Below are 26982 nucleotides of genomic sequence, written 5' to 3'. Positions count from 1 at the left end.
CAGTGAGTTGTTCGTGAAAACTTGACCCTGGGATCCCAACCGAGTACCGATTGATATTCGATTATCCGATTAGATAATCCCGAGTTTTGAAGTCATGCATTGCATTTTAATGCATTTCGAATTGATAGCTGATATGCCTTTTTGAATTAATTGCCTCGTTGTTTTATATAGCATGAATTGTTATATTATTTGAAATTGCTTGATTTTTCTCTTTTACTGGGAATTATATTCTCACCGGATTATCCGGCTGTCGTTTTGTTTGTATGTGTACTTGACGGCAGGTGGGGCAGGATCGAGTCACAAGTAGCATGGCTAGATCGAGTTGGAAGTGATAGATTGAGACACCGTGTAGAAGTTTGTCCTTTTAGCAATCTTGATTTATAGGGTTGATGATATTTCATGTCTTGAATTATGTATAGAAAACTCGAATTTATTTGATTTGTCGAATGACCCTATCGTCAAACTTCTTATTTGTTTTTTGGCAGAACTTAGAATATTGTATGTTCTAAATGTTGATATATATGTGTTCTTGAGTTTAGAATTGATCGGAATTGATCTTGGTTGATTTTTCCAGCGTTTCTAGGTTTCTGTTCGTTTGGCCTGCGCGCGGGTGAGGCTGGACCTCGCACGCGCGTGGCTAGCCTGGAGGGGCTCTGAAATTTTTGCCCGCGCACGCGCGGGCGCGAGCATTTCCGCGAGCCTCTAGACCTTTTGCATGCGCACGCGCGAGACGATATCTCGTGCGGGCGCGAGGCTCTCTAAAAAAAAAGAAAAATTGATTCAATTTTACGCGGCTCTTCGTGTTCGATTTTGTGTAATTATTCGAGAATAAATGATTAGAAATGGGGTCTCACACGCATTCTTTAACCCAAAAGGCATAACTAAAAACTCATATGACCATATCGGATACGAAATGTTGTATTCAAGATATCCACATCTCGAGCACGCAACTTATGATACCCTAACCGCAAATCAATCTTGGAGTACACCGCGGTACCCTGAAGCTGATCGAACAAATCAACAATTCATGGTAAAGGATATTTTTTCTTAATCGTCGCATGGTTCAACTATATGTAGTCGATACAGAGACGCATATAACCATCCTTCTTTTTGACGAAAAGAATTGGAGCTCCCCAAGGTGACACGCTCGGTCGGATGTATCCCTTATCCAACAAATCTTGCAACTGTTGTTGCAACTCCTTCATCTCTACTGGAGCTAGACGATAAGGTGCTCGATAAATTGGTTCAGTCCCTAGTACAAGTTCAATCCCAAGCTCATCCTCTCAGTTAGGAGAAAATCCTGAAATCTCATCTGGAATGACATCCGGATACTCACAAACTATGGGTAACTCCTCTATAAGCCTACTACCTACGGATGTATCAATCACATGGATAAGGTAGCCTTCCCCACCTACCTCTAAAGCCTGAACAGCCCTCAACGCTGAGACCAGAGGCATAAGGGTCGCGCTCCCTCACCATAGAAGAACCAACTATCGCCCCTAATCGGATGAAACTGGACGATATTTTGATAATAATCCATTGTAGCTCTAAAAGAGGTCAGAATATCAATACCAAAAATACAGTCAAAACCCTCCATTGTTAATATCATAAGGTTGGCTAATATCTCAGAGCCCTAAAACTCTAACGTACATGCCAAGAATAAACGTTTGGCCAAATACGAATGACCAGTCGGAGTAGACACAGATAACATTATGTCTAGATGAATGTACGACAACCTATATCTCTTAGCAAATCTTGTTGATATGAAAGAATGCAATGCACGCGTGTCGATGAGAACAAATGCAAGAATTCCGCATAAAAGAAATGTACCTGATTTAATGTCCTCATCTCCTGCTAAATCTGATCCTGACTCAGCTCAAACACCTGTCCTAGTACCTGTGGTCTATGATTGGTGCTCCCAATAGACTGCCCATGTGTCCTTTGTGGAATGGAAGGATGAGAACCAGAACCAAACGTTGATCCTCCGGTTAACTGTGTAAAATCTCTCTTCATATGACCAATCTCGCCACATCAAAAACAAGCCCCTGACTTGCGACATTTCTCCGTCGGATGACGACCTCCACAAGAAGCACACGATCCCTGTCCCTTTTTCCCAAAATTATGAACACCTCTTGAGCCGAAGCCAGAAGAAGAAGAAGGTACGCCATGCTTATTGAAGTATGGTGCCTTGGGTCCCAAAAAATTTTCTGGTCGGTAGGAGGAAAAAAACTACGGTTCCTCCTGAAAGTATTCTCCGCCTGACGACAATGGTTAACCAATACTTAATACGATGTCGGATCATTGTTGATGGACACTAGCAAGTAGATTATCTGGATTGAGTCCTTGAATAAAAAGTTCTTACTTGGCCTCCGAGCTGCTGGCAACATATGGGCATTAAGGCAAAATGTAGTGACCCGTATCCTGAATTAGCGATTAATGAGTATATTAATCGAGTAATCATGTTTAGATTAAGTAAAACATGATTAAGGAAATTCCAAATGGGTAAGCGGAGTCCAGAAATGGATTCAGGACACTCGAAAGTAGCCGGAAAGGTCCCGAAGGTCCGGAGGGTTCGGAAGCTCCGAGCCAAGTCAGGAGGCTTCGAACTGGATCGAAGGATCCGAACTCAGGATCGGAGGCTCCGATCGAGATCGAAAGCTCCGTCGGCAAGATCGGACGTTCCGATCGGGACCAGGGCACACGTCATCGCTTACGTCAGCAAGGTGACGTCATGGCTGACGTAATATTGGGCGATCGGATGCTCCGAAGGTGGGATCGGAGGTTCCAATCGTGTTCGGACGTTCCGAACCAGGTTCGGAGGCTCTGAACTCTGTCTATAAATAGGGGGCTGAGATTTCATTTCAAAGTGCACCTTTCCCTCTCTTCTCTCTGATTCCTAAACCTTCTAACTCAGATCTAGGGAGTTCTAGGCATCCTATTTGGAATCCGGAAGTGGCATAGCGATCCAGGCGTCGAGGCGGAGCTGTGGCCTAGTTTTGAGGCAATTGTCATCAGCGGGCTGACGACGGATGCAGGTATAGCTATGGTCTCCTTAAATTATTTAGGAGTATGCAATAGCTTAGTTAAGGCTTTTAGAGCTTAATTATTTATGCATGGGTATTTGAATTGTAGAGCTGATATAGGCTTGGAACCTAGAGTGGGACTACTAGGAACTGCCTGTAGTAAGGTACGCAAGTACAGACTGAGATTGCCAGCTGGTTTTGCATGCTTATATGTTGCATTTTGTATGTCATTTATTATGCAGCATGTGCATATCATATTGTGCCTATCCATCTTGCGAGATGAGCCACGTAGGGCCGCTCAGCCCTATATGGACGGTTGATGTCTAGGGCCTATTGACTGACGGGTCATGGGTGGCTAGCATCGGGGGACACGGTCCACGTCCTGTAGGAATGAGCAGTGTACGCAGGGTTTGCTCCCCGGGTTGTACCACACATGTCCTAGGCGCCATTACTGAGCAGTTATATACAGTTATCCCAGATATGGATACCCTATCATTTGCTTGCATCATATTTGTATGTTTTACCCAGTGCTTTCGTACTGAGCTTAGAGCTCACGTCCAGTCTTTTGTGTATCTGGACACCCCATTCGACAGGGCAGGTGTAGGTGCAGGATGGAGCACCAGGAGCTTGGAGTAGCTAGTGATTAGTGAAGACAGCAGGATTAGCTGTAGGTTTTGCCTTTAGGCTATTTATTCGATTTGGTTGTATAAATCAAATTTATTTAACCGGTTGTATTCTGCCGGTCTGTTTTTATTTAAGTCTTCCGCAGCGATTTATTTAATGCATGTTTAATTATGCTCTTAACTCTGATTAGGTAGCGGATCCGGGTAGGGTCGCTACATTTATTGGTATCAGAGCATATGCATGCAAGAGACTTGGGATATAGTAATGAGACTTTGGGTTATCCTTATAGGATGGATGAGACCTTGGAAGAAGTGATGATGCGGCAATTAGTTTGCCCAGATATTACCATCATCGGCAGAATTTCTGAAGATTTGACTTATAGGATTCCAGCAAGTGCGGACAAGAGTGATGGATCGTGTCCGAGTTTTCAAGACTTCTACTCATGTGGATCCTAGCTTTGGATCAAGTACCGGATGCCAGAGGCAGTGGCAGAGCATTGGATGGGACGCACTTGATGCTTGCATCTGTACAGTCCATACCATGAAGTCACTACTCTGAAGATTCTCCACTAGTAGTTGGAGAGATTGTCAGATAGACCTTCACCAAAGAATATCTCGAGTGCCTAAAGCATGACAGGTTTCGAGAGTGAGGTCTTTAACCTCATGCAGAACATGGTTTTGCCGGTATGCTGATATCGATACGTTCGGTAGGCACACGGAAAATTTCATGTTCAAAATCATGATATGAATACAAGAAGAATGCTGATGGTAGATCGTGAGCAGAAGGGGTCGACTGACATGCACTGACGCACAGCATAGCTGATTAGCTATCACGAGCCATTTCTCCGGAGTTCTTCGTAGGAGGACATGTAGAGAGACTTAGTCGGGAGTATTCTTGTATCGATTCGTGTGTTGATTAGAAGCTTCATGCACAAGAAACGAAGACTTGTACGATGATTTTAAATACTGTATCGTTGTAGTTGTAAACAGTATTTCAGTTGTAATGAATCATCATACTTCGGTTGTATCATTTCAAGTTCGATTGTACATTTCATTGTATTTTGAATACTGTATGTATTACATGATATTGTAATAAAGAGAAATTGTACATAACTTGAAATAAGTGATACATGTTTTATTTATCCAGCAATTCGTGAATGATTGCGAGTGATTTTGCTAGAATTGGCATTGTTTTAGTTGATTAGAGTTCAACTATTGCAGCTCATGAGATTTGAGTGGGCCGACTGTGACTGTTTGACTTGCGGTTAGTCTAGGCATTTTCCTAGGATTGACCTAGTTAGTTAGTGGACTATGTTAGTGCCAGCGATGAGTGGACTCATCTAGAGGCATTAAGGGTGTTGTTCGGTTTAGAACATTTGGGCTTTATTCTAAGTTGTCTCCTTAGAATAGTAGGCTGTCTGTCCTTTGCTAGGTTGAGGCTTGTGATGATGAGTTTTCATCAGGGATACCAGGTCCAGTATATGCCGAGAGTTGTGGACTATGACCATGACCAGACGTGACGGGGCGGGACCCTATGCCAATGTTACTCTGGGAGTCCTTGTACTTCAGAGATTATCTGGAAGCTTTGGTGCTTTAGGATTGGCGGTGGGAAGGCTACTCGGTCTAGGGATTTGGTGATAGTCACGACAGGGTATAACCTTGGATTAGATATCAGGTTTAACATCGATGGTTCGATATCGTCTGGTGTACCAGAGATATTGTTTATGTTCTGCTGTAGGAACCAGTCATGGAGGGATTTTCTTGACAAGTGTGTACTCTGAGCAGATAGGTTTTAACCTTTGGGTTATTGCTAGACGTATGGATCTAGTAGGTGGATGGATTTCTACCAACGATGACTAGGGGTTGTCATCATAGTTGTGGTTAGAATTTTCCTGTAATAGGAATTATCCAAGAACTTGGATGAGATGCTGTTTTAAGACTTCGACTTTAATGTGAGGACTACTCCTTGATGATTGGCTTCATCAGTATTGGGTTGTATCAGACGCTATGGATTGTATAAAACTAATTGAGGCATGAGGGAAGCGTGATGCCAGTATACACTTGGTAGTAATTCCAGGTGGGACATGGTGGTAGGCTACCTCGGTCTTAATTTGTTGAACAATCTTAGCGAGGGATATAATCAAGATCGTATCCGAAAATTGTGGAAATCTTGGAGATTCTTTAGTTATTCTTCTTGGACTTGACGAGCCGTGGTGTTCATTCTGAATGAATGAGGTAAGGATAGTGAGTCCAGTGGTTGTGCTAAGTACTGTCTGATATTTTCAGAGGTTGAGCGTAGGATTTTCCATGGGATGAAAATGGGCTTAGTTTATCTTGATGTTTGCCTTGGGTGAACAAGACAACGATTAGTAGTGCTAAGATGGCACGGGATCTATGCTAGTGACTACTAGTGGTTATTGGGTAACTCTGTCAGAGTTAGGATGATTAAGTTCAGAATACGAAGCAGCGGTTAGTAGTGCTGAAAAGGCGCAGGACTTGTGCCAAGTAAACTACTTATGTACTGTGATCTGATACCGTTTGGAAATGGTTCTTTGTGGCAGCCGAGTCATAGTTATTGACCGAGCCATACAGGTTGAATGATAAATGGTCGTCTGACCAGATGTGTGCGAGCTTAAGTAGATCGAAAATTCGATTGGTTGAGCCAATCAGGGATGATCAGGATGTAGCAATTAAGAAATACTTATGATAGTATTTTGTCGAATAAATGCGTATAGGATGAGTACTGAATACCATCTCAGAGAAATCGGAGATTTGATGTTATTTAGTCTCAATGATCGCCAGAGATGAATCTTCTGGGATTGCTGTAATCGGGAACGATTGCAAGTGGACTTGTATGATCAAGTTAGGTGCTAACTTGACAGTGGAGACAAGCAAGGGAGTTGGTAGTTTCCAGTATAATGCATTCTTGTTAAGAAGGAAGCTAATATTGATCCAATCAATTGCTTAGTGATAGCAATAGGTCAGGAAAGGATCATGTTATTGTTTCATGTGAGAGTTTTCCATTAAACAACAATAGTGAAGATTGTTGACCGGACATTTCGGTTTAGTGAGGGCATCTATGTACACCGTTGTGGTTGATCCGACGAGTAGTTGGAAATGCTAGTGGACATTAGCAAGGAAACATTAGTTGTCTGATCTGTGTGACATTAGCTAGGATTTGATTCTCGAGATCTAGCAGGTTGTGTCACTAATCTTCCAGCGAGTGATGTGCGATATATGACTGAGATAGTCAAGGATCGACTTAGTAGCCAACGAGGTTTTGCCTCTGGGGTCGAAGATTTCGCAAGATAGCGATGAAGCAACTTTGTTCTTTCGAATCAGTGAGTCACATCTATGCGGATTGTTTTGTCAAGAATATTGCGCGTTAGCAACAAATGACAATCAGAGACGCATTGTGTGGCAAGTTACTTCGAGCACAATTATTTCCCAAGATTAACTAGGGAATCGACGAGTTAGATCGTTCAGTGCCGAGACTGATGCGTTAGGCAAGGGAGCGATTTGACTATTGAGAATCCGTTGAGATTTAGTTCCAGGATCAGTATGTTCAACCTTGGAGGTTGGTATGAACTGATGGTATTATCATAGACTCTGAGTTGAGTTATACCAGGTGCAATGACTGTCGAGTTTCGAGACGGAATAGGAAGTGTTTCCATATGTCTGAGCACTGTGGAATGTCCCAGTCGAGCATGGGTGGGAGCTTGCCTTAGTCTTGATGTGTGTACAGTGATTGCGAGTATGTATAACTATCAGGAGAATGTTTATCGATTAAATTCATGAGGTAAATAACCTATGATCGAGATGATGTAGATCATCAGAGGCGTGATGACTTCCATTGCAATGTATGTGTGATTTCGCAGGCCAATGGCTAGGAGATGACGTAGCGTCATGAATTGCAAGTATTGATAGTTATCATCAGGGCACAGTGTTGAGGTTATACTAAGAAACATGGACAGAAGAATGTACTAGACATGATGGTTTAAGTTCCCAGTATTCCTTGGAAAGCCGGTTGTGCTTCAGGGAGAGTGGGGAGGGTAACCAGTCTAGGGAACATTGTGAGCAGTTACGTTGAAGTATAGAATTGAATCCACTGGATTATCTTCAAGAGAGATTCATGTTAGAATGTGTCAGCACAATGTTGGGGATTAGTGTTTTCCTAACTAGAGGTGTTGAGCACCGAGAACTTTTGGAACCATTAGATGGTTAGTTTTGATTAGTGATCGACGAATGCAGTAAAACCGGTCAGGTTATGACTTGGCCTTCGCCAGTATAAGATTTCCTTTGAGACGATGATCTTGATCAAGCGGGTATTGTATCCTTCGTGGTCAGGAAGATCGTGGTCCGAGTGAAAGATGTATCAGTGTTACGATACGCTAGCGCAAGGGAAATTCGATTGTCTACCAGTAGCGCAGTAATTTTCAGCTGGGAAAATGTTAATGGAGTTCAGCATTAATGAAGCTTGCAGAGAATTCGACGGGAGTCTGAGTGTGTCGAAGGATATTTCGACCAGACACTCGAGCAAGGGTTTCTGGTACGTTCTCGAGGTATTACCTTAGATTTCGAGGATGAAATCTTTTAAGGGGGGGAGAATGTAGTGACCCGTATCCAGAATTAGCGATTAATGAGTATATTAATTGAGTAATCATGTTTAGATTAAGTAAAACATGATTAAGGAAATTCCAAATGGGTAAGCGGAGTCCAGAAATGGATTTAGGACACTCGAAAATATCTGGAAAGGTCTCGAAGGTCCGGAGGGTTCGGAAGCTCCGAACCAAGTCAGGAGGCTCCGAACTGGATCGGAGGATCCAAACTCAGGATCGGAGGCTCCGATCGAGATCGGAAGCTCCGTCGGCAAGATCGGACGTTCCGATCGGGACCAGGGCACACGTCATCGCTTACATCAGCAAGGTGACGTCATGGCTGACGTAATATTGGGCGATCGGACGCTCCGAAGGTGGGATCGGAGGTTCCGATCGTGTTCGGACGTTCCGAACCGGGTTCGGAGGCTCCGAACTCCGTCTATAAATAGGGGGCCGAGATTTCATTTCAAAGTGCACCTTTCCCTCTCTTCTCTCTGATTCCTAAGCCTTCTAACTCAGATCTAGGGAGTTCTAGGCATCCTATTGGGAATCCGGAAGTGGCATAGCGATCCAGGCGTCGAGGCGGAGCTGTGGCCTAGTTTTGAGGCAATTGTCATCAGCGGGCTGACGACGGACGCAGGTATAGCTATGGTCACCTAAAATTATTTAGGAGTATGCAATAGCTTAGTTAAGGCTTTTAGAGCTTAATTATTTATGCATGGGTATTTGCATTGTAGAGCTGATATAGGCTTGGAACCTAGAGTGGGACTACTAGGAACTGCCTGTAGTAAGGTACGCAAGTACAGACTGAGATTGCCAGCGGGTTTTGCATGCTTATATGTTGCATTTTGTATGTCATTTATTATGCAGCATGTGCATATCATATTGTGCCTATCCATCTTGCGAGATGAGCCACATAGGGCCGCTCAGCCCTGTCTGGACGGTTGATGTCTAGGGCCTATTGACTGACGGGTCATGGGTGGCTAGCATCGGGGGACACGGTCCACGTCCTGTAGGAATGAGCAGTGTACGTAGGGTTTGCTCCCCGAGTTGTACCACTCATGTCCTAGGCGCCATTACTGAGCATTTATATACAGTTATCCCAGATATGGATACCCTATCATTTGCATGCATCATATTTGTATGCTTTACCCAGTGCTTTCGTATTGAGCTTAGAGCTCACGTCCAGTCTTTTGTGTATCTGGACACCCCATTCGACGGGGCAGGTGTAGGTGCAGGATGGAGCACCAGGAGCTTGGAGTAGCCAGTGATCAGTGAAGGCAGCAGGATTAGCTGTAGGTTTTGCCTTTAGGCTATTTATTCGATTTGGTTGTACAAATCGAATTTATTTAACCGGTTGTATTCTGCCGGTATGTTTTTATTTAAGTCTTCCGCAGCGATTTATTTAATGCATGTTTAACTATTCTCTTAACTCTGATTAGGTAGCGGATCCGGGTAGGGTCGCTACACAAAAGTTCAAGGAACTTCAGTTGATACTCGTCAATTGACATACTACCCTGCCTCAGATTCATCAACGTTAGTCTTCGCCTAGCGTTGAATGGCAGAAAATTAGAATTCCTAGAATGCTGCACGGAATTCTACCCAAGTAACTAGGCCTTTTGCAGTGATGATCGGCGTGGAAGTAGATTTCCACGACTTGCGGGCATTCCCATGTAGAAGGTATTTCACTGCCTGCATCTTCTGCTCATCCGTGCAATGGTACACTTCAAAGTAGGTTTCCATTTCCTCCAACCAGTTCTCAGCCACGTCCGAAGTCTCGCCACCCTCTAAAATTTTTGGAGCCATCTGCACGAACCTGCGCAAATAAAATCTCTCTCTATCTTTTCTATGACGATGATGCCTACATCGTGGTTATCGGCCCTAGTTATTTTTCCAGCGACCACCGACACTTCCATGACTCTCATCGTCTTGACCAGTCATCTGGAAAAAATTTCAGAACTTATAAACCTTAAAATCAATTTACTATGTCCCAAAATTCAATGCATGCTCTAACACCAATAAATGTAGTGACCCAACCCTAAATCACAATTTAATCAGAGATTAATCATGAAATTATAACTTTAATATGGAAATTAAATAAATCCAACGGAAACTTATAGTTCAAATACAACATACACCGGCATAAAATCGGACCAAATTGTATATAATACAACCCCATAAAAAAGTACTTAAAAAGTCTCTTTCTAAGCACCTGAACAGAGGAAGGCTCGCAACGCAACCACTGTAGCTCAACGACCGCTGCCTCCGGATTCGTCCAACCTCAGAGCTGCCCCATGGAATAGGGTGTCCAACACAAAACACTTGGATGTGAGCATAATGCTCAGTACAGAAGTATGAATGTAACACCCCGTTTTTATCTTAATTGATGTTATTTGAGATAATCAGTGATTTCAGAATTCGAGACCAGACTTGTTATTGACCAGGGTCCTTTTTGCAAAATTTGGAAATTTCAGGGACTAAAACGCTATTATTGGATTTTATATATTATCTACACTTAGAATGATTGCAAAAGTCTTCCTCATCTTCCTCCCAACCGAGAAGACTCCATTGAAGCGCCCCTTTTGTGTTTCAAGCTTTCTGATTTCAATTCTTTTGTTTGATGCTTGGATCTTGTATGCTCTTGTTTGGTTTACAATTAATTAGATGTTTAGAATCAAGGCCTCACATTAAGTGGTATCAGAGAAATAAGTTCCTGGATTTTGGTTCTAGAAATGAGCGGGGTAGATCGAGTCCGCTTGACCTTAATTCCTCGCATGTGATTGATTAATTCTATGATTACAGAATATGTGAGCATGCTTTATTGATTGAAAATTTTTTTGAATTACGTGACTTGATGATTCAAATTAATAAAGCATGACTTGATTGAAATATGAACTGTATTCATGCATTGATCTGAGTTCCACATATCGAATTGGGAAGACGATCAGAGGTTCGTGACACTGCAATGGTGAGATGTGATTTGAATTATCCGTGTTCTAACCCCTGTCAATTTAGATGGGTACTCGAAGAAGGCTAGACATGAATACTCCACCGATTATTCCTACGACAGAAACTCCTCCGGTTATGACTCTTCCGGTAGTACAGATGGATGACACGATCACGCCTATGGAAGCCTTACTTAAAAGATTCAAATCCTTCAGACCACCGTATTTGAATGGGAAGGAGAATCCGGTAGATTGTGAGAGTTGGTTTGATGATATAGATCAGCTCTTCGATTCGCTCGACTACTATGACAGCCGGACCGTATCCGCGGGTAGCATCACATACATTGACCGTTGATGGAAGGTGGGAACATTTAAACAAATTTAAATTTCCTTTATTTATCTTGATATAAATTTTAAATCATATTTAAAATGAGGGATTTTTAATTATAAAAATATTTGTCTCATCATATTCATTTTATTGCATGCTTGCCGGATTCACGCAATTTATGTCTAAACATGCATACAATCATAATATCAAATATTATATAGGATGATCGATTCCATTTCTAATTGACCCGTGGTTGCCAATCACGGGTCTTAGTCCAATCCTAGGTAATATGCAGTATGCAATGCAATCCTATTACATGTGCTTCCAATTTACATTTCTTCAGTCTTTATTGTCTGCTGGGCCCACCGTCTTCAAATCTTGATCTCCCACTAAATCTAATGTATTTACAATAAATAACAATGACAAGTAGGGATACATTTTTAGGGGTGGGAACGGGCTATAAACCAAGCCCACTTTTATTACATATGACATTCATATCGGGCCATAAACCAGGCCCATTAATAAAACAAAAAACAATAAAAACAAAATGTAAATTCCTAACATACACCTACAAAATTGGTCATGGCAATCGATCATCCTTATCCAATAACATTTAATTCAAAATTAATTTATTGGATAACATGCAGTGGCAATTCAAATTTAAACAAGATAAAATCATATTTTATATATAAAATCTCATTTCACATATAAAATCATATTTTATCTCTATATCAAATAAAATCATATTTTATCTATAAAATCCAATTTTACAAATAAAATCATATTTTACTCAATATATCATAAGATCATATCTTATCATCAATTGTACCAAAATAATTGATTTCAAAATTAAATTTACGGATAAAACATTAAAATTTTCCAAAAATTCAAATTTATCCAAAATCAATTTTAAAATTTACGGACTCAAACAATTCGATCCGAAATCTCGTGAACCAATCAAAAATAATTTTTGACCGGACCAAAAATAAAATTTTAACATATTAAAACTAATTTTTAATAAAAATAATAATTTTTCCCGCGGGCCGCCCGGGACACTCCCGGGCCGGCCCGCACCCGGGGCGCGGGCCGGGGGCAGCCCGGCTGCCCCCTTAGGGCAGCAACAATTGCTGCCCTGGCGGCGCCTGGCGCCGCCGCTGGGTGGCGCCTGGCGCCGCCCTGGGCAGCGCCGAGCGCTGCCCTGCGCAGCGCCCAGCGCTGCGCTGGGTGGCGACGGTCGCCGTCCTGGGAGGCGCCATGCGCCCCCTTTGGGCGGCGCCGTGCGCCGCCCGGGGCAGCAACAATTGCTGCCCCACCGGGCAGCGATCCAATCGCTGCCCGGGTTTTGCCCCGGAAAAAAAAAATTTTATTTAAAAATATTTATTTTGTTTTCCAAAAACCGAGATTCAAAAATTTTGTACAATCGATTAATTTAATCGTTTGATTTGAGCAACCTGGCTCTGATACCACTGTTGAAAAACTGGCGGTCAGATCAATCACGATTGATACCCGGTGCAGCGGAAGTTTAAAATTTTTTTTATCATGGAACAATTCCATGGTGTGGGTATCAACCATTCAACGATTAAATTATTGTGTGTGTAAAATTCAAATAACAATTAATTAAATTTTACCTCCAATCTCGAAGCGAGATTAATGGACACCACACAGATTTCTCTGCGCTTCTTGTATCTCCCAGGAACTGATGAACTCCTTCAATCAGGTCCACGAATGGGGTTTAAATCCCTCTGATAGATTGCACTAGAAAATCTATCAGAAGTTTTTCTGCGAAGAGATTAAACGAATCTGATTCGTTATTCCTGACTGCAATTCAAAAATCACAGACCGGAATTTTCTCTGACAGAGTTAAAGGGGGGCGGCCGAAAACTTGAGAGGAGGCTAGGGTTTATTTTCGAAAATCCTGTCTCTCAATAATGACCTGTTGTGTGTAATTTCTGTACTGCAATAACTTATTTATAATGCAGGCCACTAACACCTTAGGGCCCATTAGTCATAAGCTAGGGCCCGACAAGCAAAGCCCGCACGTTCAGAAATTAATATAAAATTCATCGTGACTCCGATCGATGAACCAATTTCACCAATGTGCACAGAAACCATTTCTGCACATTTTAAAGTCAAAATAAATTTTCCTGAATCCGAATTCAGTGGTTTTCAAAAATGTCCATCCCTATGTCATTTTAGGAAATCCTACTCCCTTACTCTTATTTAAGAAGTCCAACTCCTTAGTTCATTAAATTTAACTCTTTAAATTTAACTATCTCAACGGGGATTAAAACTCCATTACACTGTGTGACCCTCAATGGTTCAGGGATACAGCTAGCCGTGGGCTCACAACTCCTTGTGACTCGGAACAACACTTTCCGACTTGCCCAACGAATCAAGGTAAAGCGCCTAGCAACATCGCCCCATGATTCCCTAGGTATCACTGATAGTGCCTACAAGAACCAGTAGATTTTGGTTAGCGTACAGTACGGTCCCTTCATCCATATATCCCGATCGAATCAACAACCATTGGTATATCGAGAGTCGCTCAAGATTCGATAACTATGCAATACATCTTGAAGATCAAATTAGTGACATCGCATGTGCTACTAAGAAACCATTTCTTAAATCACATCAAGTACTCTGGCCAGAGATTTGTCACACTAATATCTCCTCAGATCGCATAGGATATCCACACTTGCAAGTATGTGGTGAATCCTTGACAACAATGCATTGACTCCTATATGTGTCGTAACTGTACCCAATCTTGACACCTGATGACCCCCATAGAGTCGGTAAACGAGTCAAAGCACAGCACAAGCATATAGAGTCTCCATGATGTTTCAAGTCGTAAGGACTAATGGTGTACAACCAAAACCGCGGACTTTATCCACTCGATAAGTGATAACCACTTGGAAAGTCCGGATAGGGTAGTTCGATTATTCATCCTATGAATATCCATTTGCATGCTTCGAACATCTCCATGTTCCCTACCAATGAAACGTGGTACTCCGCATCGCAAATGCTAGTCTCAAACTCGAGCGATCCTTATCCTTATTATCGGACGGCTCAATCGACTAGGAACGGTTTTTAGAATATACAGTGACTATAAGATGTATTTCATGATAGACATCTCCATGTTCTACCACATCTTACATACACTATAGTATATTCAAGGTCTTTATCAAAACAACAATAGTATATCACAATATAACAATATGAAGTAATATAAAGTCATTGCCATAAAAGTGTAAATAATATTAAACAAAAGATTGTTTATACAAAGAGTCATCAAAGCCCATAGCCACACAGTTGGCTCACTGGGCACCCACTCTTACAAAGCAATCCTCCAGGTCTTCGGTGCTCTGCCTTGACCTGTTGACACACCAAACATCTCGAAACAAACTGATAAACACTGCGTTTCATTCCCTTCCACCAGAAACGAGTACGTAGATCCTTGTACATCTTGTTGCTTCCAGGATGAATACTCAACTTAGTGCGATCTGCCTGAGATAAAATCTCCTCTCGCAACTCTTCATCCTGTGGAATCACAAGCCTACCAGACAAACACAGAAAGCCATCTGACTGATAATGAAATCCAGACGAGCTACCCTCGTTAGCTAGATGAGCTAAACGCTGGGTCTTTGAATCAGACATCTGAGAATCTCGGATACGCGAATACAAGGCTGGCTCAGATAATATCGCAAACATCTGGATACTCTGCATACCTTTCTTATGCTTGAAGGTAAAACCTGAAGTACAACAGTCATTGATCGCACTAGACATCGAACAAGTCTGAAGTGCGGATAGTCGCACCTTGCGACTCAAAGCATCAGCGGTGAGATTAGCAGCTCCCGGATGGTACTTAATCTCGCAATCATAGTCCTTAAGCAAATCCATCCAACGTCTCTGCCTCATGTTCAATTCTGCCTGAGTGAACAAATACTTGAGACTCTTATGGTCGGTGAAGATCTCAAATTTCTCTCCATACAGATAATGACGCCAGATCTTCAAAGCGAACAAAATGGCTGCTAACTCCAAATCATGGACTGGGTAGTTGTCCTCGTGAATCTTCAGCTGTCTAGAAGCGTATGCGATCACATGCCCATTCTGAGTCAGAACACAACCTAACCCCTGAAGAGAAGCATCCGTGTAAACTACATACCCTCCAGATCCTGACGGTAATGCCAACACCGGCGCAGAAGTCAACCGCCGTCGAAGCTCACGGAAATTCTCCTCACACTCGGAGGACCACTCAAAATCCACACCCTTACGGGTAAGCTGCGTCAACGGTCGAGCTAACTGAGAGAAGTTCAGAATGAAGCGACGATAATACCCTGCTAGATCCAGAAAACTACGGATCTCAGCAACTGTCGTCGGACGCGACCAATTAAGTACCGCTTCAATCTTGCTTGGATCAACAGAAATTCCCTCCCTGGATATGATATGGCCAAGAAAAACCACTCTATCCATCCAGAACTCACACTAGCTCAGCTTGGCGTACAATTGCTCATCTCGAAGAGTCTGCAGTACCAACCGCAAGTGAGAAACATGCTCTTTCGTATTACGCGAATAAACCAGGATGTCGTCAATGAAGACCACGACAAACTTGTCCAAATACTCCCTGAAGATACGGTTCATCAGATCCATGAATATAGCCGGCGCATTGGTCAAACCAAATGGCATCACTAGGAACTCGTAATGCCCATAGCGAGTACGAAATGCAGTCTTGGCTACGTCCTGATCACGGACTCTCAACTGATGATACCCAGATCTCAAGTCAATCTTGGAGTAAATTGATGTGCCCTGCAGCTGGTCAAACAAGTCATCAACACGAGGCAACGGATACTTGTTCTTCACAGTGACTCGATTCAGCTGCCGATAGTCAATGCACAGCCGCATCGACCCATCCTTCTTCTTCACGAAGAGAACAGGAGCTCCCCAAGGAGATACACTAGGACGAATGTACCCCTTGTCCAAAAGATCCTGTAGCTGATTCTTCAACTCACGCATCTCTGACGGAGCCAGACGATACGGTGCTCTAGAAATAGGCGAAGTACCCGGCATCAACTCTATGCCAAACTCGACTTCCCTAGCAGGAGGAAAACCCGGAATCTCATCAGGAAACACATCTGGAAATTCATCCACAACAGGAATGCTCTCTATCCCAATACTCTCAGCGGACAAATCAACTGCATAGATAAGGTAGCCTTCCCCGCTAGACTCTAGAGCTCGACAGGCTCTCAAAGCTGATACCAAAGGCATCGGGGGTCGCGCTCCCTCACCATAGAAAAACCAACTCTCACTCCCTTCCGGATGAAAGCGTATTAATCTCTGATAGCAGTCCACTGAAGCTCGATAGGTAGTCAGCACATCTATTCCCAGAATGCAATCAAAGTCGTCCATCGCCAGGACCATGAGATTCGCCAACTGAACGTTCCCTTCAAACTCTAAAGGGCAACCCATCACTAGACGCTTAGCCAAAGCAGATTGGCCCGTCGGAGTAGAAACAGACATCACTACGTCTAGTGCAATGCATGGTAACTTATGCCTCTTAACAAAACGTGCAGAAATGAAGGAATGAGATGCACCAGTGTCAATAAGTACAAGAGCAGGTATACCATAAAGCATAAATGTACCTGCGATGACTTTCTCATTCTCCTCCACAGCCTGATCATGTCTCAGGGCAAACACCTGGCCAGAAGCTCGTGGCCTCAAATGAGAACTCCCAGCAGACTGTCCCTGCGACCTCTGCTGTACGGTAGCCTGAGAACCCGATCCTGAACCAGAACCAGAACCGCCTCCCCCAGACTGTGGACAATCCCTCCGGATATGACCAGTCTCTCCACAACGGAAACAAGCTCCAGAAGCCCTGCGGCACTTGTCGGATGGATGTTTCTTCCCACAGTGATCACACTTGTCGTTCTTACCGAAACGGACAACACCCCAGAACCAGAGGAAGAAGAAGATCCAGACTTCTTGAAAGTTTGGGCACGGGGACCCAAAGAACTAGCAGGTCTCGACTGAGAGAAAGACCTGTTCCGCCGAATGCTGTCCTCTGCCTGATGACAACGGCTCACCAAACCCTCGTAGGACATGTCGTCACCAACCGCCACACGGTCATGGATCTCAGGGTTAAGGCCCTGAAGGAACAGATTATACTTCATCTCTGAGCTATCAGCAATCTCGGGGCAATAGGATAGCAGATCAAAGAACCTCTGCTGATACTCATCGATAGACATGGTTCCCTGTCGCAGACTTAGTAGCTCGCCTGCCTTCGACTGTCGAAGTGCAGGAGGAAAATACCGCTTTTGGAAAGCTGTGCGGAACTCGGCCCAGGTGGCCACTCCTCTCGCCGTAACAAAAGGTGCAGAAGTAAACCTCCACCACCTACGCGCACGCCCATCCAGAAGATAGCCAAGGGTCTCCACCTTCTGCTCATCGGTGCATTGGAAAGTCTGAAAAGTCGTTTCCATGCGGTTTAACCAGTTCTCCGCATCCTCCGGAGACTCACCTCCAACTAAGGGCTTAGGACCCATAGCTAAGAATCGACGCACAGTGAAACGCTCGTCGTCATGGTGATGATGACGCCGTTCTCGACGAGGCTCCCGGTCGGCATCACCCCAACGCCCACCAACACTGCCATGAGAACTCTGGTCGTCACGATTTGACATCTACAAAAAATACCTCAAGATGAGACTAAATCCCAAGAAATCTTTTGCATGCTCTGATACCATAAATGTAGTGACCCTTACCCGGATCACCTACTAAACAGAACTTATGCATGCAATTAACTTAATAAAACAGATATCAGAATAAAACTGCGGAATCCAAATAACATTATACAATCCCAAGTAAAGGAATCTGTAATTATCCAATAATATACAACCAAATCGAATAGCTGTATAAACCCAAACATCAGTAATAAAACCTAAGCGAAGCTCCAGCCGGCCAACCGCTGACTAGCCCCTCCTGGATCCACCCTCCTCGTCCAATCGCAAACCTGCCCCATGGAATAGGGTGTCCAGAAAATACAGAGTACGAGACGTGAGCATAAAACGCTCAGTGCGAGGGTATGAGTATACATGCATGCAAAGTGAACTCCCTATAGACTCGAGGTCAAGGATCAGATAACAGAGACAGACCGGGCCCTGGTATGTAGCACGTTGTGCCGTCGCTTCAGGAGGTGGCTCCCATACCGAGATAACCGTGGATACGCCGGACCCAAATCGATGGAAGTCCAATCCACTAACAGGATAGGGTACAACCCTACTAACAGACATCTCGAAGGAGATACAGCAAGATGCAAATGAATGCAGCATAATATCATGGCATATAAATCATGCAGTCATATAATACATTCATACTCAGTCAGGATATTTCGAACAGTACTTTCGTACCTCAAATACCAGGTAGGCACTACCAGCTCTAAGTCCAAGCCTAAAGTCCGCCTACACAGCGAAATGATACTACTATCATAATAGTGCTCTAAAAGCCTTAACTAAGCTATTGCATACTCCTAAATATTTATAGGAAGCAAAAGCTATACCTTCGTCCGTCGTTAGCCCTTTGATGTCGATGCCTCCAGAACTTGGGCACAACTCCGCTACGACTATCGAACGCCTCTCCGACCTCCGGACCAAGCCAAAGAAGACTAGAACAGCTCCAAAAGAACTAGAAATAGAGAGGAAATCCGGAATTGGCAAGGAGAAATGAAGTCTCGGCCTTCTATTTATAGACAACGATCGGAACTTCCGATCCCTGATCGGAACGTCCGAACCTCGATCGGAACGTCCGATCCTGCCATCGGAGCTTCCGAAGATCCTGATCTGCCACGTGTCAAAATATCATTTGTTGACTTCGGATAGGGGTGATTGGAGCCTCCGGTCCTGATCGGAGCTTCCGATCCAGCCACACGTCATGGATGACGTAATATCATCGGTGCCTCCGATCCTCATCGGAGCCTCCGATCCCGATCGGAGCTTCCGATCGTCCCTTCGGAGCTTCCGATCCGTCCAATCCCCAATTTATTTGATTAGCATTAATCCTTAATTACTCAATTAGGGTTCGGGCTACTACATGCATGATTTATATTCGACAACATCTCGTAAGATTTGGGTCAGGTGGGGACGCTCAGCACCATAAGGTTTTTTCAATCACCGGGAGACGCTGCGATGGCGGGGACTGATGCTATGATGATATGGAGTATACGAGTACCCTGCGGACTATCTATGCAGTACGGAAGTGTAAATTCAATGGCGCCCTTGAGCAGACTATTTTACCAAGGTTTTAAATCCATTTACATGTTGCATATATGTTTATATGTGATTGATTCCATACTGAGTGTAGTCTCTCACGTCCAGTGTTTTTTCTATATGTCTGAAAACCCCATTCGACGGGACAGGTGCAGGTGCAGGTAGTACGCCCAGTGACTTGGAGTAGTCGGTGACCAGAGAGGACAACAAGAATAGTTGTAGGTTCTTTTATTGTTAAGATTTATTCGATTGGGTTGTATATTGAAATTACTTTACAGGTTTTATTTTGTCGGTCAGCAATTATTTAAGCTTTCCGCATCGTATTTTTTATTAGTGTCAATTGCATGCTTAATTATGCTTTAATCTCTGATTAGTAGTCGATTTGGGTTGGTCGCTACAGTTTAATCATATAAAAAATCCCTTAATCATGATTTATTAAATCTAAACATAATTATCAAATTAATCTTATAAAATGGGAACATGATTAAACATGATTAGAAAATTAATCTTGTAAAATGGGAATGGTCTACTACATTTGCCCCCACTTAAGATTTCGTCCTCGAAATCAGATCTTAAGTACTGAATGATTTGAATAATAACAACAGGTTCTTATTATCTCATTTCATTTTACAAGATACAACACTTTTTATTATGATTCAGCAAACACCATGGTCTTTTCACATATATCAAATCTGTATCAAGTTGTACCTCAGAAGTTTACAACATGTAAGACTTATTTTCCACATGTCATCACCAGAATGATACAAAAAACACATCATGGATTCTAGACCAATATAGTGGCAATGCTAGTTGGTACTATATCTCATTTATTGTCCAACATCCCAATTGGACCAATAAACCTTGGAGATATATTTTCTGTAAATCAATTATATCAACATTATGTTACACTAATTCTGGTGTTTTATCCTTTCATTTCCCCACTTCTTCCCAGAACAGTGGAGTACGACCTAAAACACCTCAAATGGTATCATACCAATACAACAGTGATAAATGTTGTTGTACGTGAATTCAATCAATAATCTTATCAAACTGGACCAACATCCATAGAGCAAATTCGTAAAATATTCTCAAGAGTACAGGTAGTACAATCTGACTGGTCATCAGTTTTTGAATGATAGGTTGTACTCAAATTCAGAATATTCCTTAAGAAATGCTGAACACTCCCGTAGAATCTGGGAATATACCTTGGATCTTTATTACCAACAATACTTATTGTCATGCTAAGAAAATATACAATCTACTAAATGTGCAATCAATCACTTCAGTCAAAAAGTGAAATCTCGGTTATACGGAAAGAAATGTGCAGCCTTGGTAAGTCAGTTCACCACAACCCCGATAGAATCACAATTCCTCGAGGATACCGGCAAATGGGTCACAAAGTCCATCGTGATAACCTTCATTTCCACTCAGGAATCAGTAAACTGTGAATCAATCCTCCAGGTTATCGATTTTTTGCGTTAATCTGTTGACACACCAAATACTAAGAAACATACATATACACAAGCGCTTCATAACCTTCTATTGAAAACAAAATACACAAGTCCTTGTACATCAAAAGGATTCTCTTACAAATAGTGAAAATGACTAAAACTCCATCATAACACTAATCACATGTGACAACGTCATTGTCCATAATTCTTGATTTCCTGAACCCTTCAGGTTCTCACTGAATCCTGACTTGCTTTACTAGATGAACAAACTAGTTCATCCCAAATTTTGTGAAGTTCTCATTTCAATGAAATCTAGCTAACTCTTGATTTGATTCTATCGAATCATATACATCAATGACTAAAGCATCAAAAATACATTCTAGGAACATAGTGACAGCAATCCCGCCAGACTTGGTAACAATAGGTCTCAGCTGCTGTCTCCTCCCTGTGTCTAAATACCTGATGCTTATCGTGCTAGTACCCATTGAAATGCAAACACTTGCTTGATCGAAATCTAATGATGAAATTCCAAGAATATTATAGAAACACACCTGACGGTGTTAGACAATAATCAAGAGTAGTCACTGGCACTAATTTTGTACCAATTAAAATTACTCATTAATTCCTTGGAATAGTCCCAATTCCAATGATCATCCTCTATCTTGGACAATCTCCATTACCATGGAACTTCCATTCCATATTTCTGAAAAAAGTCAGAAAATAATCTATTGGTCACTGATAACTTACATGGCTCGATCAACAACTTTGATCTTGTTGCCATATATCTTCTACTTCCTAACACTAGGAATTTCAAAATTCGCACTAAACTCATCATTCATATCTCTGACAGAGTCAGGCGATAGCTAAGGGTAGTTATTGGCACCAATCATGTACCAATCCTAATCTACTACCACTGCCTATTTCCACACAATATGAACACCAAGATGAACTAACCCCAAAGAAGATTTTCCCAATCCGATATCCTGGATCTTCCATATCCAAAGGAATGTCAAGTTGCATATCTAACAAAGTCAGAAGATACTCCGAATAACCACTGGTAAAAATCCATCCACTTATTAGATCTATCTGCCTAGGGATATCACAACAAAATCTATCTTCTAGGAACGATCACTAGTCAAGAAAAATCCCTTCCAAGACTAATCCTGACCATAGAAATTTGTATCTCTGACTAAAGTCAGACGATAACTAAACTTCCCAATACCAAACCTGGTATCTATCCAAAATAAGATCATACCCTATTGCAATTGTTACCAAATCTCCTAGTCTAAGTAGCTTCCCTTAACAGCCCTCTTGAAGCACGAAAGGCATCCAGACAACCTTTGAAGCACGAAAGGCTCCAAGAGTCATCATCACATGGCCACAACCTAATAGGTCAAAACAGGAAATTGTATTAAAAACAGCTTAAGACAACACACATGTCCTTGATGAATCACCTCATCCCCGGCAATAAATATAGTCAACTGACTAACTAGATCATTCTAGGTTAAACATCTAGAATTTAGTCATTTGAAAACATGCATAGTTATAACCTGATTATGCAAACATCATTCGATTACTGGAGTTGAATAATGATCAACTAACCACTGAAATAAATCAAGATATTCCCAAAGATTACAATTACAATACTTGAACCACTAACCCAGGTTTTATACAATCTTTATTACAATCCCATTTAATAAACAATTTATCAACAAGATTATATTGAAAAGATGTACAATACAACAATAACTAGTACATCAAATATCTGAAATCTTTAAAACATCTGATTCAAATGCTTACATCTGAAATATTGTTTACAACAAAATATACTATTTTTAAAACCCAAATACAATCGGAAGTCTTACATTCCTTCTATTGATCTTGAACGTGAAGTGTCCCGTATGCCACATACGAAAGCATAAATACAAGCATGTCAGCAGACTTCCTCCACACAATATCTAAAATATCTTATCCAACTAGAGATGCCCAAATCTTCATGAGGCATTCACTTGGCAGGATCTTCTGACAATCTCTCCAACTACTTGTGGAGAGTCTTTAGGGGTATATATGGACCATAGAGAATCTAGACGATCACGTCTTCCCCCACTCCAATAGATCCTGAAAAATGCCTGAAGTTTAAATCTGGATCTTCTCTTACAGTTCCATCCTGATGGGATCCACATAAGGCAAAACTCTGATGCCAATCTCGGTAATGACGATACTGGAAAATCCTAAATACCTTGTTATTCCAATTTCTGTTACTGCTATCGTCATTTTATCTAACTTGTAATATACAAGGATAACCCAAATGTTAACAGTATGACCCAAAGAATCTTATTGCATGTTGTAATATCATAAATGTAGTTATCCGCACCATCACCTACTAATCAGAAACTTAGGCATGAAATTAAACAATAGTTAATCATAATCAAAGATATACTGCGGAAACTCTAAAAAAATAACTTAATACCAGTAAGGTAAAACCTAGTGGCTGACCCCAAAATCTTGCCTTGGTCACCACCCAATATCCAGATATCTAGGAGAATTACATGAAACTGCCCCGTCAAATATGGTGTCCAGACAACAAAAAATAACTGGACGTGAGCGCTAAAGCTTAGTACTATAGTATGGATAAACATATGTATATGATGCATGCAATGTAATGTAATGAACATGTATCATATCTGGGTAACGAATTAGAAATCCACTCAGACTGGCTCTTAGGATGTGAGATATAATCTCGAGGACTCAAACCAATGGATGCAACCAATCACTCCTAATTGGATGTGGACCAAATGTCCCTGGATCACTAGAGTCCGACAGACCCATCGGTCATAGTGACTCTTATTGTCGAACGGCGATCAGATCAATCAGAATTGATACCCGGTGCAGCGGAAGTTTAAAAATTTTATATGGAACGATTCCATAATGGGTATCAAAACTTTACGATTAAATTGTGTGTGTAAAAATTAAATAACAATTATAAATTTTTACCTCCAATCTCGAATCGAGATTATGGACACCAACAGATTACTCTGCTCTTGTTGTATATCCCTGGAACTGATGGACGAACTGTTCTTCAATCAGGTCCACGAACAGAGATTTAATCCCTCTGATAGATTGCACTAGAAAATCTATCAGAAGTTTCTACGAAGAGAATTAACGAATTTGATCCGTTAAACCAGACTGCAAATTCAAAATTCACAGGCTGGATTTTCCCGACAGAGAGAGGGAGGGGGCAGCCACTTTAGAGAGAAAAACAACTAGGTTTTCGAAAATTGTGACCTCTGTTGTGTAATTTATGTACTGCAATAACTTATTTATAATGTGGGCTGCTAACAGCTTAGGGCCCATTAGTCATAAGTTCAAGCCTGACAAGCAAAGCCCGCATGTTCAGAAATTAATATAAAATTCATCGTGACTCAGATTGATAAACCAATTTCACCAATGTGCACAGAAACCATTTCTGCATCTTTAAAAGTCAAGATAAATTTTTCTGAATCCGAATTCAGTGATTTCCAAAAATGTCCATCCCTATGTCATTTTAGGAAATCTTACTCCTCTACTCTTATATAAAAAGTCCCACTTCTTTATTCATTAAATTTAACTCTTTAAATTTAACTATCTCAACGGGGATTAAAAATTCATTACTCTGTGTGACCCTCAATGGTTCAGGGATACAGCTAGCCGTGGGCTCACAACTCCTTGTGACTCGGAACAACAATTTCCGACTTGCCATCGAATCATGGTATGAGCGCCTAGCAACATCGCCCCATGATTCCCTAGGTATCACTGATAGTGCCAGCAAGAACCAATAGATTTTGGTTAGCGTACAGTACGGTCCCTTCATCCATATATCCCGATCGAATCAACAACCATTGGTAAATCGAGAGTCGTTCGAGATTCGATAACTATGCAATACATCTTGAAGATCAAATAGTGACATCGCATGTGCTACTAAGAAACCATTTCTTAAAACACATCATGTACTCTGGCCAGAGATTTGTCACACTAATATCTCCTCAGATTGCATAGGATATCCACACTCGCAAGCATGTGGTGAATCCTTGACAACAAAGCATCGACTCCTATATGTGTCGTAACTGTACCCAATCCCGACACCTGATGACCCCAATAGAGTCGGTAAACGAGTCAAAGTACAGTACTAGCATATAGAGTCTCAATGATGTTTCAAGTAGTAAGGACTAATGGTGTACAACCAAAACCGCGGACTTTATTCACTCGATAAGTGATAACCACTTGGAAAGTCCAGATAGGGTAGTTCGATCATTCATCGTATGAATATCCATTTGCATGCTTTGAACATCTCTATGTTCCATACCAATGAAACGTGGTACTCGGCATCGCAAATGCTAGTCTCAATCTCGAGCGATCCTTATCCTTATTAACGGACGGCTCAATCGACTAGGAACCATTTAGAATATACAGTGACTATAAGATGTGTTTCATGATAGACATCCCCATGTTCTACCACATCTTACATACACTATAGTATATTCAAGGTCTTTATCAAAACAACAATAGTATATCACAATATAACAATATGAAGAAAGATAAAGTCATTGCCATTAATAAAAGTGTAAATTATATTAAACAAAAGATTGTTTATACAAAGAGTCATCAAAGCCCTTAGCCACAAGTTGGCTCACCGGGCACCCACTCTTTCAATCTCCCACTTGCCCTAAAGCCAACTTGTCATACTACGTAGACCCATTGCTTCGCGATGTTTGTCAAATAATGGTCCTGGCAAGGGCTTAGTAAGTGGATCAGCGATATTGTCTGCAGAGGCCACTCTTTCGACAGTGATGTCTCCTCTTTCCACGATCTCCCGGATGATGTGGTATTTCCTCAGTACGTGTTTGGATCTTTGATGAGACCTTGGTTCCTTTGCCTGAGCAACGGCACCCGTGTTGTCACAGTACACCGGGACTGGACCAACAACTTCAGGAATAACGCCCAACTCTTGGACGAAATTCCTCATCCAAACGGCCTCTTTAGCAGCAGTTAATGCTGCAATGTATTCTGCCTCAGTGGTGGAATCCGCTGTGGTGTCCTTCTTGGAACTCTTCCAAGAGACAACACCGCCATTGAGCATGAACACAAATCCAGAGGTTGACTTCGAGTCATCCACATCACTTTGGAAGCTAGAGTCGGTATAGCCTTCCAATTTCAGTTCTCTTCCTCCATATACCATGAACATATTCTTAGTCCTTCGTAAGTACTTAAGAATGTCCTTCACGACTTTCCAATGCATTTGACCGGGATTAGCTTGATATCTGCTCGTGACACTCAGAGCAAATGCTACATCCGGTCTGGTAGATATCATCCCATATATGATACTACCTATGGCTGACGCATATGGAACATGTGTCATTTTCTCTATCTCTTCATCAGTCTTGGGACACATAGACTTGGATAGAGAAACTCCATGACACATAGGTAGATGTCCTCTCTTGGACCCATCCATTGAAAACCTTTTCAATATGGTTTCGATGTAAGTAGCTAGAGTAAGTCCTATCATTCTCTTAGATCTATCTCTATAGATCTGTATCCCTAGAATATAGGATGCCTCACCCAAATCCTTCATCGAGAATCTACCTGATAACCATATCTTTGTTGACTGCAACATCCCTACATCATTCCCAATGAGTAGGATGTCATCAACATAAAGTACTAAGAATGTCACAGCATCCTTAACTAATTTCTTGTACACGCATGGTTCCTCCGGGTTCTTGATGAAA

The sequence above is a fragment of the Henckelia pumila genome, chromosome 2, assembly GCF_033568475.1.
Source record: "Henckelia pumila isolate YLH828 chromosome 2, ASM3356847v2, whole genome shotgun sequence".
NCBI classification, from domain to species: domain Eukaryota; kingdom Viridiplantae; phylum Streptophyta; class Magnoliopsida; order Lamiales; family Gesneriaceae; genus Henckelia; species Henckelia pumila.
The sequence above is the reverse complement of the archived record's forward strand: the minus strand, read 5'-3'. Positions refer to the sequence as shown.